Raw genomic sequence first — 18,338 nt, forward strand, 5'->3', positions numbered from 1 at the left:
GTCTGCGCTCCTTGGGCTGTGTGTGTGGCTTTGTCACTGCAGGTCTGCCCCTCAACACAGCTTGCACTCCTCGGGCTGTGTGTGTCCGGCTCTGACATTGCAGGTCTGTCTCTCCACACAGCTTGCTCTTCCTGCTGCTCGTCTCAGCTCTCTCCTTTTCTCACAGAGACCCAGAAAAGCCCAGCTCACACAGGATGGCACCTGGCCTTCTAATTCTCTCATTGATCTGTCCAACCTGTCAATTAGGCTGAGCTGGAGTGTTGGTCTCTTCATATTTTCCCTGGGGTCTGTCAGTCTCAGGGCCCTGATTTCTCATGGACCCTTCCCCTTTTGGTACTGGGAGCTGGCCAACCAAAAACTCCCACTGAGTTTTAGTAAGGGGCTAAGACGTACACTAAGATGGCAGAAATTCTGGGTACACACACTTTTTGCTAGCCTGTGCTATCTACTAAGCTGTCTACGCTATTCTAGTTAGCCACGACAACTAGATTATAGGTAGCTCAGAAATGCCAGTATATGCTACAATCACGCCTTATGTCTATGCTGCAGTAAGAAGGTATGGTAGCAACATGTACATCTAGCTAGCTCAGCATACAATAGAAGTGAAGCAGTGTTACCATGCATTATCAGAACATACTCAAAGTTCAGGGCTAGCACAAAGCTGCTTCACTGTTAGTGGTTGCACTGCTATTGTTTCCTGAGCTAGCTTTGATTTAGCAAGGGTCTACCTAGCTCACATATATCTATTCATGCTGCAGTCAGTGTTTCTGAATGCAGTGTCAACCTATCCAAAGTGATGGCTAGTCGTGCTTGCATGAGGATGGAATTAAGATTCATCCTGTAAAGTAGTGATTCTCAAACTTTTCAGCATCACACGCCCTTTTTGATTGAGAAACCCTCAACCCTCCCTCCCCCCGCCGCCAAAAAATAACAGCAAAACTTGTTGAACAAAAAAAAAAAAAAAAAAAAAAAAAGGAACTGACCAGGGCTGAAAAACAAAAATTGCACCAACACTTGGGGGGCATAAGGGCTGGGTCACCTTGCGCCCCCCCCTCCCCCGGAGTTTCTTTTCACACCCCCCAGTTTGGGAACCCCTGCTGTAAAGGGATGCAAAAACATACTCTCCTCTGGGTTAATCAGGGAAGACTCTGCTATTCCTTCCCAGGGCTGATCATGGATAGTGCAGCTAGAAGTACCTGTCCTTAATATTAGTAATCTCTTCTGTGATAGCAGAGCCTAACAGACCCAACTGAGATTGGCACTTCATTGTGCTAAATTCTTTATACACACAGAAAAGAGACAATCCATACCCTTAAAATCTTACAGGATACATCTACACTGCAGTATATGACCCATGCCTGGCCATGCCATGCCATGACTTGTGTTCACATGGCTCAGTTGGCAGGGCTATAAAATTGCAGTCTGGATGTTTGGTATTGGGCTGAAGCCCAGGCTTTCAGATGCCACAAGAGAGAGGGTCCCCGAAACCAGATTCTAGCCTAAGCTCAGATGTCTATACCGTAATTTTATAGTCCCTCAGGCCACACCCCATAAACCCAAGTTTGCTCACCATGGCCCCCTGTGGCTTATGCCACAGGTCTTTTAGCATAGTGTAGGTGTATTCATGGTCTAAAACCCTCAAAATTGAGAAAAGAAAATAATGAAGAAATAACATACATGCAAATGAATCTAGCAAAAAATAACACAGCCTTGTTAATTTCATACAGTATTTTGTTGTTGCTGTTCTGGGGCTTAGATTTTGTGTTCCTAATTTATATGATTAATAGTGGGAATGACAGGTTAGTATTAAAGTCAGATATAGCGGATTTTATTAAATGAAGAAATCTTAAGCCATGTGATCATTGTTATTTCTGTTCAGTATATTTTATTATTATTAGGATGCATGTATTCACATAACAAAATCTTAAGCTTTTTAAACCATGGCTTATACTTTGTTGATTTCAGATTAGTTTATGAGAATAAAAAAAGTCTAAAGTAAAGAAAGATGATTAAGCAAAGGATGATAGGAACTGCAGTGAAATAAATGGAAAATAAATAAAAATTTATTTTCAAAGCTATGCAAATGTCAGTACTATCACTCAGATGCTAAAGTGAATGCATCAGAATCACGGTTGAAAATTATTTGGATTAATCAAGGGCTATATTCCTAATATCTAATTAAGTACTGTTGAAGATAGGGAAATAGTGGTGAAATATAGAAATAGCATATACACAACTTAACATAATATAAATTTAGAACTGGTACTTTCGTTGAAGTATAGTCATAATAGAATCTAAGATAACTTTCCCTTGACTAGAATGTCTTCAGATTAGTTTATGAGACTGTGTTCTTCAAAACTCTACATGATTATTAATCACCAACCTGTGCAGTTATAGGAAAATTTGAAGTGGACAGGCAAGGGGAAGGGAGAATGCCCCCAGAAAACAGAAACTATGTTTTTTTATTTAAAATCTGTCTCATATAAAAGGTGCCATGTAATTCATATTAACCATGGTATACACATCCAAGTACTTTTTGACCACACGATTTGTGTACAAAATACCCATTTATAATGCTAGCCTGGTCAAAGGCCTGGCAGTGCAACACGCTGATACTGCAGAGCAATGTTTCATTCTTTTCCAAAGGCGAGAGATTAACATAAGAATGGCCATGCTGGGTCAAACCAAAGGTCCATCTAGTTCAGTATCTTGTCTGGCTAATACCAGATTCCCCAGAGGGAGGGAACACAACAGATAATCATCATGCGATTCTGCTCCTGTCATCCATTTCCAGACAAACAGAGGCTAGGGACACCATTCCTACTCATCCAGACTAATAGCCATCAATGGATCTAACCTCCATGAATCTTTCTAGCTCTTTTTTAATCCTGTTAAAGTCCTAGTCTTCACAACATCCACTGGCAAGGAGTTCCAGAGGTTGACTGTGCACTGAGTGAAGAAAAATATCCTGTTTATTTTAAACCTGCTTCCTATGAATTTCATTTTGGGTTTTTTAAGTACATTAGAAGCAGGAAGCCTGCTAAAAAACCTGTGGGTTCCCTAGATGATCGAGCTATAAAAGGAGCAATCAAGGACGATAAAGCCATTGCGGAGAAACTAAATGATTTCTTTGCTTCAGTCTTCACGGCTGAGGACGTTGGGGAGATTCTTGAATCGGCACCGTCCTTTGTGGGTGATGAATCTGAGGAACTGTCCCGGATTGAAGTATCATTAGAGGAGGTTTTGGAACAAATAGAAAAACTTAATGTTAACAAATCTCCGGGACTGGATGACATTCATCCAAGGGTTCTAAAAGAACTCAAATGTGAAATTGCTGAGCTATCATATGTGGTTTGTAACCTATCCTTTAAATTGGCTTCCATACCTAATGACTGGAAGGTAGCCAACATGACACCAATATTTAAAAAGGGCTCTAGAGGCGATCCTGGCAACTACAGACCGGTAAGTCTAACTTCAGTACCGGGCAAATTAGTCGAAACAATAGTAAAGAATAAAATTGTGAAGCATGTAGAAGAACATAATTTGTTGGACAAAAGTCAACATGGTTTCTGTACAGGGAAATCCAGTCTTACTAATCTGTTAATTCTTTGAAGGGGTTAACAAACATGCTTACAAGATGGATCCAGTAGATATAGTATACTTGGATTTTCAGAAAGCCTTTCACAAGGTCCCTCACCAAAGGCTCTTGTGTAAATTACATGGCCATGGGATAAGAGGGAAGGTCCTTTCTTGGATTGAGAACTGGTTAAAAGACAGGAAACAAAGGGTAGGAATAAATGGTAAATTTTCAGATTGGAGAGGGGTAACTAGTGGTGTCCCCCAAGGGTCAGTCCTGGGACCAATCCTTTTCAACTTATTCATAAATGATCTGGAGAAAGGGGTAAGCAGTGAGGTAGTAAAGTTTGCAGATGATACCAAACTGTTTAGAATAGTCAAGACAGAAGCAGACTGTGAGGGACTCCAAGAAGATCTCACCAAACTGAGTGATTGGGCAACAAAATGGCAAATGAAATTTAATGTGGATAAGTGTAAAGTAATGCACATCGGGAAAAATAACCCCAACTATATCTACAGTATGATGGGGGCTAATTTGGCTACGACAAATCAGGAAAGAGATCTTGGAGTTCTCGTGGATAGTTCTCTGAAAACTTCCACACAGTGTGCAGCGGCGGTCAAAAAGGCAAATAGGATGCTAGGAATTATAAGGAAAGGGATAGAAAATAAGACCCAGAATATCTTACTGCCCCTGTATAAAACTATGGTATGCACACATCTTGAATACTGTGTACAGATGTGGTCTCCTCACCTCAAAAAAGATATTTTGGCCTTGGAAAGGGTTCAGAAAAGAGCAACTAAAATGATTAGGGGTTTGGAACGGGTCCCATATGAGGAGAGGTTAAAGCGACTGGGACTTTTCAGTTTAGAAAAGAGGAGACTGAGGGGGGAAATGATAGAGGTCTATAAAATCATGAGTGGTGTGGAGAGGGCCGATAAAGAAAAGTTATTTATTAATTCCCTAAATAGAAGAACTAGAGGACACCAAATGAAATTAATGGGTAGCAGGTTTAAAACTAATAAAAGAAAGTTCTTCTTCACACAGCATGTAGTCAACCTATGGAACTCCTTGCCAGAGGAGGCTGTGAAGGCTAGGACTATAATAGAGTTTAAAGAGAAGCTAGATAATTTCATGGAGATTAGGTCCATAAAAGGCTATTAGCCAGGGGATAAAATGGTGTCCTTGGCCTCTGTTTGTCAGAGGCTGGAGAGGGATGGCAGGAGACAAATCGCTTGATCATTGTCTTCGGTCCACCCTCTCTGGGGCACCTGGTGCTGGCCACTGTCGATAGGCTACTGGGCTAGATGGACCTTTGGTCTGACTCAGTACGGCCGTTTTTATGTTCTTATGACCCCTAGTTCTTATATTGTGGTAATAAGTACATAACTTTTCCTTATTCACTTTTTCCACACCAATCATGATTTTATAGACGTCTATCATATCTCCCTTTGTCTTCTCTTTTCCAAGATGCAGTGAGTATGAAGATGAAGCAGCAGAAAACAGGAGAAAAATAAAACAAACAAAACATATGAGGGAAAAGCTGAAAACAACAGGGAATGTTCAAAATACCTTCTTCCACTTAAGCACTGTTAAAAACACACACGTACAGGCTTGCAGTACCATATAATAAGTCTCAGCTCTTTGATTCTGAAACACATTTTTCCTTATATAGATTTTATGTTCCGTCTCAAGCTCTCTCCTTTTCCCTCATTTGTCCTGTCACCTTCCATGTCTCATTTTTTCTTTTTAGCCACCCTCTCTTTTTCTCACTATTCTATTCTTATACCATTCTCATCTCTGTACTCACTCTGCACCTGCCGGGATACATCTCTTAGAGGAAGAAGCATGAGTGTAGTGTACTTAATTTTAAAATGTATAAATATATGTATCGTGGTATCTCCCATTCTCTCACACAGGGTGTTATACACATATAGAAAACAAGAGTAAAGAAATGAACCTTTTCTCTTCAACAGAGGGCAGTGAGTTTTGCCACAGTTTCTAGTTCTTAGGGAGGTCCATTGAGGGTCCTTTTCTAAACCATTTATCCAGTCACTTTATATCTGAACAGGACACAGCCCTTCACATGTACAAAGTGACCCTCTCTCTTTTCCTGCCACACGTAAACGAAGTTATTCATAAATCCACTGTTAGGAAAGCAAAAGGGGGGGGAGGGAGAAAGAAAAAGTGCAGACTAATCTAGAGGTAATGGAAAAATTCCTTAGTACCTCCCCTAAAAAAGGGGTGGTTAGCATAATACCCTAGTAGGTAGGGTTGCCAGGTGTCTGGCTTTTGCCCAGACAGTCCATTATTTCTGGCCCCTTTCTGGTTAAAAAAAAAAAAAAAAAAAAAAAAACAGAAATCATTTTACATGTCTGGTATTTTCTGGGTTTTTTTGGACAGAAGGCTGGAGAGGAGTCTTAAAGGGAGTCTTTTTTTTGGGGGGGGGGGGGAGTTAACAAATTTGGTCTCACTTTTTTTTTTTTTCTCCTTCTCAACCAAGTTTTTTCCTGCCATTGTTCAGGATTTTGGGTGAAAGCATCTGGCAAGCCTACTAGCAGGTCTTGACTATCTCTGGCATTTCAACAGAAAAGGGGAGGAAGTATGGCTGCTGCTTCAGCCTGCTCTTCGTAAAAGGGGGCTTTACAAACAAAGCTACCGATTTTAAACCTGTCTGCCCATCTTATTGGTAGGGGATGAGTCAGTGGCTCCAGGGGAGGCCACTTGCTCCCTTTTGAAGCAGTTTTTTTTTCTCTCCCATCACCACCTCTGTAGCCATAAAGTGCCCTTTATTTGGCTATGCCTGCCACTTAGAGGTGCAGTATAGTTATTGCTTAAGGGTAGGTTGGCAACACAAATTATAAAAATGGTGAAAGTGCACACAGCCCCATGCCAGCCCTTTCACACCTCCTCTACCTTTCTCGTAAAAAAAATGTCCTGTATTCTAGACCACCATATGCTGTGCCATCTCAAAAACTTTGTCATGATCTTTCCTTCTCCAAGGTTGTATATTTTAGAGATGCTGGATGATTTGGGATTACTATTGAGAAGTGGATTTCAGTAACTATGTTTAGTGGCAAAAAGAGTTAAATTGGGAAAATGAAAATCTTCAATTCCTCCTTCAGACTGGCTGAGTGAGCTCCCTAATACTGCATTAATAAGAAGAGAAGGAAAAGACACTAACAGAACTTCTTGGAAAGCCTTGAGGATATCTGGTCACAGAAGCTGTTGCATGCTTTTGCATCTTAATTATGTTCTCATTTATCTATTCAATCATTTTAATAATTGATACCCTGCCTGACCTCTACAAGTTCAGGGTTGTTTGTTTCTTGGTTTTTGTTTTGTTCTTCCAAGTTTTATAAATAATGAACATTGAGTTTAATGATTTAACTGCTATTTCCATCTTCTCTGTGTAATATCTTGTTTGGTTTATGTGCTTATATTTTTTACAGAAAAAACCCCACAAAGTTTAGGAAAATATGGTGGAGTATTCAGACCTGATGAGAAATGAATATGGTATGCATTTGCCAGTTTGAATAGCTATGTTTTTAAATGCAGTTATTGGAGTAATTCAGTTACTATAGTAAGCTCAGAAATCTTTGTCAGGCATCACAGACTATATCTGCGTGACAGGGTCAAAAGCTTTTTTTCCACTGTAATCACTGAAGACCATGTAGATTGGCTGATTCAATGCTACTTTTTTCATTAAATAAAAATGTTGAAAATTGGAATCAGATTTTATCAACTCATCCAAATTCTATTTAAAATAATTTGGTTATTGAAGTAATAAACTATCAAGGGGAAGAAACTTTATCAAACTAAAGGCCTTATTCATTCTAGAGGTAATGATAAGATTGAGGAACATGAAAAAAGTGCTACAGCTGTAGCTGGAATGGTAAGTAGGCTTATACAAGCTTTCAATAATAACTGATTAACCTGGGTATACGCTACTTGACTGTGATTTTATTGAAGAACATCTTCAATCACAAAATTTGGGAATTGTATCACATAGGAGGAAGACCCTCTTTCATCAGATAACAGCTCCTTAATGACAAGAAAGAAAAGGCCACTGAGGAGAAACTAAACGAATTATTTGCTTGGATCTTCACTGCAGAGGACTTGAGGGAGCCCTGCACATCTGAGCCCTGATTGTCAGGTGACAAATCTGAGGAAGTGAGCCAGACAGAGGTGTCAGTTGAGGAGGTTTTGTAACAAATTGATTAAATAGTAATAAGTCACCAGGACCACATGACATTCATCCAAGAGTTCTGAAGGAAACTCAGATATGAAATTGCAAGCCTACCAATTGTGGTACATAACCTATTGCTTGAATCAGCCTGTGCTAGGTGAGTGGAATTTAGTTAATGGAATACAGACTTTTAAAAAAGGCTCTACAGGAAGTCTAGGCAATTATAGCCCAGTAAGTCTGACTTCACTATCAGGCAAGTTAGTTAAAACTATAGTAAAGAACAGAATTATCAGACACAGATGAATACAATACGTTTGTGAATTGTCAATGTGGTTTTAGTTTAGTTTAGTTCATGCTGCATAAATATATTAGAATCCTTAGAAGGGGTCAACAAGTATGTGGACAAGGATAAGCCAGCGACTCAGACTCAAAGATCTTATGGGCAGAAGGGATTATTGTGAGTGCCTCATCTGATATCCTGCATATTGCAGGCCATAGAACATCACCAACTTACTCCTGTAATAGACCCGTAACTTCTGGCTGAGTTCCTGAAGTCCTCAAATCATGATTTAAAAACTTCAAGTTACAGAAAATTCACCATTTCAACTACTGTAAATCTGCAGTGACCCATGCCCCATGCTGCAAAGAAAGACAAAATCAATCATGGTCTAATTAAACCCAGGGAAAAATTGCTTCCTGCTGACAATCAGTGGGTTCCTACAAGACACACCAGGCAGATGCCTAGGAAAAAAATCTCTGTAGTAACTCAGAATCCTCCCAATCTAGTGTTCTATTGCTCTCCATTGGGGATATTTGCTACTGGCAGTCACTGATGCACCACATGCTATTACAGGCAATCCCATAACTATCCCTTCATAAACGTATCTCATTCAGTCTTGAAAAAGTTAGGTTTTGTCCCCACTCCTCCACTTGGAAGGCTTGTTCCAAAACTTCACTCCTCTGATGATTAGAAGCTTTCATCCAATTTCAAGACTAAACTTATTGATGGCCAGTTTGCATCCATTTGTTGTTGTGTCCACATTGGTGATTAACTTAAATAAGTCCTCTCCCTCTGCTGTATTTATAGCAAGCAATCATATCTCCCCTCTGCCTTCTTTTGGCAAGACTAAAAAAGCCAAGCTCTTTGAGTCTTCTCTCATAAGTTTTACATTCCTCTGATCATACTTCTAACTCTTTTCTGAACAAGTTCCAGTTTGAATCCATCTTTCTTAAACAAGGGAGAGCAGAATTGCGCAGTGTTTCAGATGAGGTCTCATCAGTACCTTGCATAACACGAACACTAACTAGGGTACTAACACTTTCCTGCCTCTGCTGAAAATATCTTGTGTGATGTATCCTAGGACTGCATCAGCCTTTTTTCAGAGTCACATCACATTGGGGAATCATAGTCCTCCTGTGATCAACCAATGCACTCAGGTCTTTCTCCTCCACCACTGCTTCCAACTAATAAGTCCCCTGCTTATAGAAAAATTCTTCTGGTTAGTCCCTAAACACATGATCTTGCACTTATCACTATTAAATTTCATCACATTTCCATCACTTCAGTTTACAAGGTCATCCAGGTCTTCTTGTATGATATTCCTGGCCTGTTCTGTATTGTTAATAACGCCCACCTCTGTAACATCTGCAACAACACACACTCACTTTTTCTTCAAAGGTCAGTAATAAAAATAGTAAATCAGATTGGTCCTAGGACCTTTCTCTGAGGAACTTTACTAGTAACCTCCCTCCAGCCTAACAGTTCACCTTTCAGTATGACTCTCTGTAGTTTCCTCTTTAACCAATTCCTTATATGCCTTTCTGTTCTCATATTAATCCCCATCTACCCAAATAAGAATTGTATCAAATGCCTTAATGGAATCAGGTAGCTTAGATCTACAGTATTTCTGTTCTCTAAAAAAAATTAGTTATCTTCTCAAAGGAGGAGATCAGGTTCATCTGGCTGTGGACATAACATACTAGGACATTTAGGCATGTCTACACTGCAGAGCTTAACCCAAAATAAGCTATGGAAATTGAGCTACGTCAACTGCATATCTTATTTTGAAATAGGGAGCATCCACACAGCACTTAGTTCAAAATAGAACACGCTTCCTCCAACTTCCATTATTCTTCATACAATGAGGGTTACAGGAGTCGGAGTAAGAAGCCCTCCAGCTTGACAGTATTTTGACACTATTTCAAAATAACTGCCTGCTGGGTAGATGCGGACTAAGTTATCTTAGAATAGCACTAGTTCTTTCGAAATAGTGTTGAAGTGTAAACGTACCCTAAGAAAGCTATTGCCAAGGTGCCTTACCAAAGGCTCTTAAGTAAAGTAAGTTGTCTCAAGAAAGAAAGATGGTCCTCTCATGAACCAGTAATTGGTTACAAGATATGAAAAAGGGTAAGAATAAACTGTTAGTTTTGACTTTTGGGGAGGTAAATGCCAGGGTCCTTCAGTGATCCATTCAGGGACCAGTGCTGTAAAAAAGAGTAAACATCGAGGTGTCAAAACATAGAAAAGTAAAGTAATACAAAATTACTCAAAATAGTTAAGTCAAAAGCTGACTGTAGACTTACAAAGAGATCTTTCTCAAAATTGGGTGACCAGGCAACAAAATGGCAGCTACAACTCAGTACTGAGAAATGCAAAATAATACATATTGGAAAAGCACAATCCGAAATGATTGGGTCTCTATTCTCATTTGTGTCTCAAAAAAGAACTTGATGTCATTTTGAATACTTCTTTGAAAATATGTGCTCAGTGGACAGCTGCAGTGAACACAATAGGATAGCTAATAAGACAAAGTATCATAATGCCATTATATAAAATCATGGTATAACCACACTTTGAATATTATATACAGTTCTTGTTGCCCTATTTAAAGAAACTATATAACAGCTACAGGCAGAACAATAAAAATATCTCAGGGAATGGAATAGAGATTGTAAAGATTATGACTTTTCAGCTTAGAAAAAAAGACAACTAAGGAGGGACATGAGAGAACATGAGATTGGCCATACTGGGTCAGACCAAAGGTCCATAAAGCCCAGTATCCTGTCTCGTGACAGTGGCCACAGTTCCCAGGTGCCCCAGAGGGAACAAATTGAACTGATAATCATCAAGTGATCCATCCCCATTGCCCATTCCTAGATTCAGGAAAATAGAGGCTAGGGACATAATTCCTACTCATTCTGGCTAATAGCCAGAGGCTTTGGATCTGTCCTCCATGAATTTATCTAGTTCTCTTTTAAATTCTGTTATAGTCTTGGCCTTCACAACATCATCCGGCAAAGAGTTCCACAGGTCGACTACGTGTTAAGTGAAGAAATAATTCCTTTTGTTTGTTTTAAATTTTCTGTCTATTAATTTCATTTGGTGACCCCCTCTTATGTTATGAGAACGGGTAAATAACGCTGTCTTATATACTTTCTGCACACCTAATAATTATTTTATAGATCTTAATCACATCCCTTTTTTTGGTGTCTCTTTTCCAAGCTGCCGAGTCCTATTTTACTAATCTCTGCTCATAGAGAGCTATTTCATAGCCTTTCCAATCATTTTGTTGCCTCTTTCTGAATCTTTTCTAATTCCAATATATATTTGAGATGGGGAGACCAGAGCTGCACATAGAATTCAAGATGTGGGCATACCATATCTTTATATAGAGGCAGTATATCATCTTATTATCTGTCCCTTCATAATGACTGCCAACATTGTATTAGCCATTTTGACTACCTCTCCACATTAGATGGATGTTTTCAGAGAATTATCCATAATGACACCAAGATCTCTCAAGTGGTAACTGCTAATTCAGACCCCATCATTATGTTCTTCCAATGTAGATTCCATTGCATTTGTTAACACTGAACGCTGAGATAGTGTTCAAAGGGGCAGCCCCACACAGCTGATCCCCGGCTCAGCTGTGAAGCACTGCCCCTTTGAAACACCACCTCAGCATTTAAAAGGGACAGCGCTGCACAGTTGATCAGGGATCAGCTGTGTGGCTTTCCCTCTGAAACAGTGCCTCGGCATTTCAAAGTGGCAGTGCCTCACAGCTGGGCCTAGATTCCAGGCTCTAGGACGGCATTTCCATGGAACCTGGGATCAGCCAGAGAGTCCCCAGCTGACCCAAGGTTCTGGGGAAATGCCGCATGGAACCCGTGGTTAGCTGGGGAATCCCAGCTGATCCTGGATTCTGGTAGCAAGAGGAGCGGGGGGGGGGGCATTACATATTGCCTTAACCAGCAGCTTACAGGGAGGGGGAAAGAGCTTTGACCCTGAAAGTATTTTTATAGAGCAAGTGAGATGTCAAAACAAGAGATAGTGTTCAGTGTAACTACCTTCCTAGGCTTCAAGGACAAAGGGAAAAACGTGCTTTAAACATGCTGTGGCTGGACCCTTTACCACTATCCCAGACCACTATTAATTTTACATATCCCAACATGAGAGACTGCTTAGGCAAGAAAAACATAGTGTCCTACATGCCTGAACCCTAAGGAATATATCCTGTGTGCCTCTCTGCATGCCCAAGCAGTATCTCACTTGTTTATGTTGCAATTTTTAGCCATATAATGTCCCACTGCTTCCCTATTGATGGTGCCTTCCCCCACTGCAAAAGCTCCCTGCAGCAGGAAAAGGGCCTGGAGGCAGGCAGGCAGGCAGGCCTTTTCCCGCCTGCCTCCTCCTTGTTGGAATCTTTCACTGCCATGCATAGTTACAGACCAAAGTGAGTGCACACACAGCCAACCTTGCATTGCCACCAAGTAGTTATACACATACATTACATACCACTGCCAGCAGAGACCAGGTTAAAGCCTCCGCGTTTCACATGGAAGGAGATGATAATATTGCCAATAATATTTAAAAGCATTCTTGAAAACAGAGTGCTCTTCACTCTCAAATACTGTGTGTCTAATATTTGAGGATACATTTTCAAAAATGCAGGTACATGAATTTAAAAGAATAGGACTTTTCTTGCACTGAAGATGAGTACAGAAGAGCTATAAACCTACTAAGCGCGTTATAGAATCCTAATCTTTTTGCTTTGTCCTTCCATGTTTTATTGCTTCTGATGCACATTTTCATCCACACAGAAAGAGTGCAACAATCACTGCTAACCTGTCGCACTGACAGTTTCCCGGGAAACTCTGCTGCCATGAAGGCTGCGGAAGAGATGGGGGATGTAATCTTTCATGGACTGGTATTTCTATCAAAATTCACAGTGATCCATAGATGCCCTCACATCTGTATAGATTCACTGCCAGTTCACTGTATAGAGAACGTACTTTATCCTCCTATACTGCGTATGAAGGCTAAAACTCTGAAAAGTCAAAACTGCAGGTTTTTCTGCAGAATGGTATGATCTACAGCAACAGATTACTGTGAATAGATGTTTGCTTAGATTATGTTATTTAAGTTATCATGTTAACTGCTGATTTAATATAGTAATTGTACCTTTCATAATAATGTATTTGAAATATTCTTAATACAAAATGGAAAATCTAAAAGATTCCCTGACCCCTAAGTACTGACAATACTCTCTGTTTCATGTACTGCCTAAAGTTGAGTACTGCCTAAAGTTGTCTCGACATTTTACAGTTCTCTATATTATTGTTTTCTATTTATGTTTTCATTTTGAAATCTGTTTTAAGGAGACAGCTTTCTGTCAACCGCTTTTTTTTTGGAGGGCGGGAGGGGAGGCAGGCATACCTCCCAGGAGCAAAGCGGACAATTATTTTAAAAAGTCATACACATAACAAAAGGAATTTAATGAGTATTACAAACGCTGCATTTAGATGTTTTTTCACACCAGACTCTCTGCATCACTGTATGAGTAAACACCGCAGAACACAAGAGGGGAACTTCTCAAGAACTACAGTAGCTTTTATTGTAAAGCATAATATTTAAATGGGAACTAATGCTTCCATCTGTTTCATCTTGCATGCCTTATTTTTATTACATCAATTTCCCTGCACTGTTAATAATTACACAAATAAAAAATACCCAATTGTAAAGTGAAAATGCAGACCCATAGATAGGAAAAATAACCCACATTTTGAAGTTTAATATGTTGGAATATAGGCTTATACCTTTGTAGAAATGCTACCTTTGTTTTAACACATTGATCTATGTATACACTAACTTATCCCCATAGTGGAGTTTTAAAGTCTCTGTAATATTGGTATGGAAGGTTACAAACTGATTACTTACATGAGCCTTCAAAATAATTAGCTTTTTATTACAAACAACAATTGCCTATCTGAAAAGGTTCACCAAGCCAATTTACTCAAAAGGCTCATAATCTCAGTTCTGCATGTTTCAGGCAAGACTTCCATAAGAAATTCCATAAGAACCTTCACTTGAAAATGGTTGAGCACACACTATAACGGTAGCACAAATCACTAAGATGTAGCTCCTTGAAAATTACAGTTAAAAACCAAGTCTATTTCCAAGGAAACCACATAGAACACGGTCTTTTTTACACAGATTTGAATGCTGCCCTCATCACTGTAGTGCAGAAGTGGGCAATAACTGGCCCACAGGGTGGATGCGGTTCATCAGAGCTAGGCACTAGTGGTCCGCCAGATGCTTCAGTCACCTGAATTTCAGCAAGTGCAGCTGCTTGCAGTTCCCATTGGCCATGATTGGCAAACATCAGTTACTGGGAGCTGCGAGTGGCCATGTCTGTAAATACTCAGATTAAAAAAAACCATCTGATAGCCCATCAGCATCTAACCCCGGGGAACCACATCTGACCTGTGGGCCAGGTATTGCCCATCCCTGCCACAATATCAGGGTGCCTTTCTATAGTGCATCAAGCAGTGTGACATACATCTACCCCTCTTCTATCCTCTGACCGGGAGGAGGGGGAATTATAGTGCACTGGGTAGTTTTGGTAGGGATTTCATTTTAAATAATATGGACATGCGACTTCCCTGTAAAGTCATGTGGTTGAAGAATCATTTATAAAGAAGAATCACTACACTACAGTAATGAGGACAGTTTTAGAAATGGAGGCCTGGAATGGGATTTAAGAAGTCACCAAGTCCAGACGTCTGTGATGTGACAGGACAAAGGTTAGGTGTTTGTCTAACCTGTTCTTGAAAACTTCAAATGATGAGGATTCCACAACCTTCGCTGGAAGCCCATTCAAGCACTTAACTACCATTGCAGTTGCACAATTTTTCCTCATATCTAACCTCAACTCTAGTGCTGCAGAGTAAACCTACTGTCTTTTTGTCCTACCTTAAGTGGGTATGGAGTACAATTACTCACCATCCTCCTTACAGCTATGCTTAATATATCTGAAGAGTGTTCTTAAGTACTCCCTTAGTCTCCCTTTCTGAGGACTAAACAAAACCGGTTTGTTTGGTTTTTTAAACAGACTCTGCTCACAGGTCAGGTTTTCTAAAGCTTTTATATTTGTTGCTTTCCTCTGGACCCAATTTGTCCACATCTTTCTTGAAGTGTAGTGTTGAGGATTAACACAGTATTCCAGCTGAGGCCCCACTAGTACTGAGTAGAGAAAGTGGTCTCCTGTGTCTTCCATACAACACTCTCAGAATATTAGCCTTTTTCTCTCAGTCATTATGTAATCTATTATAACCCTTGCCCCCGCCAGAGTCTTTTCAGCAGAACTACCTCTAATCAGTTATTCTCCATTTTGTAGCTGTGCATTAGAAATGTTTTGCACTCAACTTTACTGCATTTAATGAATTTTATTAATTTGTCCATAAGATTGAAATGTATAAAGGGAACTCATTGTGGAACAACATATAGAGAAGCGAGCAAAAAAATCCCATGTTTGCAAAATAAGTTTAGTTATTTTATTATTATATACCTGCTTAGACCATTCCAAATTGTATGTCATAACAGATCTCCAAATGAGTCTTCTGGGAATATATCTTATTGTGGTTCAATCCACTGCTTATTTCTAAGTTTAAATGCATTCCAGCTCTTAAATTAAGTTAGACCTAAGGTTAAAAAAAATCCAAGACCCACCCCTCTTCTCTTTTAATTAGAATTATTCTATCAACTTCACATGACTTCTTTCCAGACAAACATGCAAATAAGAAAATTTAGGATTATTATTTATGCTCTGCAATGAGACAGCTATGAATAAGGCTGAAAAGGGCCATGTTTTGTTTTTTTGGAACCATATTTCAACCAGTATATGAATAAAAATCCATCCCATTTTCCATACAATAGTATACAGTATATACAATAGTGCCCAAAGGATTGTGCTTCCTACATGCACTCCAAACACACATGAAAACACAGATATCACCCTAACTGTATGATTAGCTAGAACTATCACTCTGAAGCCTTGCATAACACCAACAGATCCCTATCATGGGCAGATGGGATCAAATCTATAGCCTCTAAAGCTTAATACATGACCCATTCTTACTGCATACCCCTTCCCAATCTAACTCTGCCCTTCTCATCACTGATCCTTTGGGTGTTCTTAACATTATGGTCTTTAGCCATCTGTCTATCTTTCACTGTTACATTCAGATATAGTTATAATAGGATATATACAACCACAAAAAAACAAAACACAACACCAATACCAACAAACCCTTAAGTTCCCCTTAGATCTGTTAGACTGGACAGTTGCTGGGCAACTGAACCTGTGTTGTGCAACAATTAGAGGCGGGGTTCTGAACATCCATTTCTCTGTGTATCTTTGTTCTCATTGGTAGTGGTACATGTTGAAGTAAATTAACTGCCATATTTTATATAACAAATTCCCACAGAGTTTTAAAGTTCACTAGAATAGTCTATTGTGAAAATGCAATAAATAAAATAATTAATAAAAATCCACCATTATATAATTTCTTCCATAAACCCCAGAAATGTCTCATGTAGCCCCATGGATATGCAAGCCACACTTTGGTAACATTTGAGCTAAAATCCGTGCCTTTAACCAATGCTGGAGTAGGCTCATCAATCTCTTTACTAGTCTGGTGTTGCTACAGGCAGACAGAAATGGGCCATATCAAGGCAGCATGGGTTACACTAGCATGTCTGTTAAACCATTGTGAAATGATGAACACACTTATAAGCATGGTTGAGATCTCTTCTTGTTGAGAACAGAACTAAGTTCAATCATCACTATGATTCATGTCTGTTACCACTAATTTTAAGTATTCAAGCATTTTTAATTAGAGAGAGGCACATTCTATTCTACATATATTCAAATTATACCCCTATGATAGCTTGGGCTTTCAGCAACTAGGTGTTGGGAAGATAAATTCATTAATGTATGATGGATGGACCCCATGATGAGAGCATCACAAGACCAATCCAGGATGAAAATCAGTCTTATTACCGGTATAAAGGTATATTTTTTACAGCCTCTAATCCCTTCTAGCATCTACACTTCCTTGTTGAGTTTTATATCCGGACTAGGATGTTTCTAATTAGACTTTCCCAGGTCCCACGTGCAACCATCTTGGGCCCCTGGGGGATTTAGTTAGTGCCGAGTATGGATAGTGTACAGTAACTAAGACCTGGGACCATACATTGATTGCGCAGGACAAAGAGAAACACTGAATAATTAGAAGCTTCAGGGGGTAGCCAAGTTAGTCTGTATATACTGAATAATTACTCATTTACTGAATGAGGTGCAGGTCCTTTCTGAAAGTTTGATTCCAGCTTTAGAGCACAGTCTTCAATCCTTCATGTGACAGCAGAAAAATCTATCCCAAATTAGTGTCTGTTTACAAGGGAAGGGGGGGGGGGGGCACACAACTAAAATGGGAAAATTCAACTCCTATCCCAGAACACCAAATCAGAGCCACAATGAGTTTCTTCAATGTGAATCAAGTTGTTTCTTAAGCAGTAAAAGTGCTGAGGAAAAGAGGCTGTTCCTATCCATCCTTTGGCTGTAAATTCCACCCTAGAACCCAAGACAAAAGGCAGTTTGTGGGGAAAAAAAGTATTACCACAATCTCTTTAATATCTCACTTCAAAATTATTTCCTTCTTTACCTGGTTTCCTTTCTTGTTAAGGAGTCCACTAAACAAAGTTCTAAATCTCTTTATCTTCCTTCAGGAGTCCAGCCAAATTAAACTCAGTCTTTGATGCCTTCATCTCTTCAAAAGAAAGGCATCAGGCTAACAAAGCGTCAGAACAAACTAGGTGTCTACCTGAAGACACTGCCAACAGCTCAGTATCACTCTTTTCTTCACAAACAGGATAAAAAGAAAATCCGAAGTCCCTTCTCAAAAGCTGGATATAATGCCCCTTCTCTTCACAATATTTTTTCTTATTTCTTCACAGAAAGGAAATGGAAGTTCTAAACTTATCCACAGGGGCTAAAGAAAACACACAACCCTCTCAATTGTTTTCAGCTGAGTCCTGGCTTCAAAAATCAACCAACTTTTTTCCTACTTTGACTTCTTGGCTACAGTCATATCTGCTGGCGTAAAGGAATCCAGTCACTTCCAACAAGTCCTTTACTGAATCTTATATCCACTCCAGACTGGGTTGTTTGCAGGCTAATGAGCCCCAGGTGACTCAGCTATGTTCATTTCTTTTTCCTTCCTGAGCTTGCAGCCCTC

The 18,338-nt window shown here is 39.6% G+C and overlaps 1 protein-coding gene across 6 annotated transcripts in view; it reads right to left on the reverse strand.

The window, feature by feature from the left end:
• Positions 1–18,338, reverse strand: part of CADM2 (cell adhesion molecule 2) — a 1,012,793-nt gene that overhangs the window by 110,756 nt on the left and 883,699 nt on the right. The gene's annotated exons all lie outside the window — the stretch shown is intronic.

This window comes from Pelodiscus sinensis, chromosome 1 (genome assembly GCF_049634645.1).
Source record: "Pelodiscus sinensis isolate JC-2024 chromosome 1, ASM4963464v1, whole genome shotgun sequence".
Taxonomy (NCBI): domain Eukaryota; kingdom Metazoa; phylum Chordata; order Testudines; family Trionychidae; genus Pelodiscus; species Pelodiscus sinensis.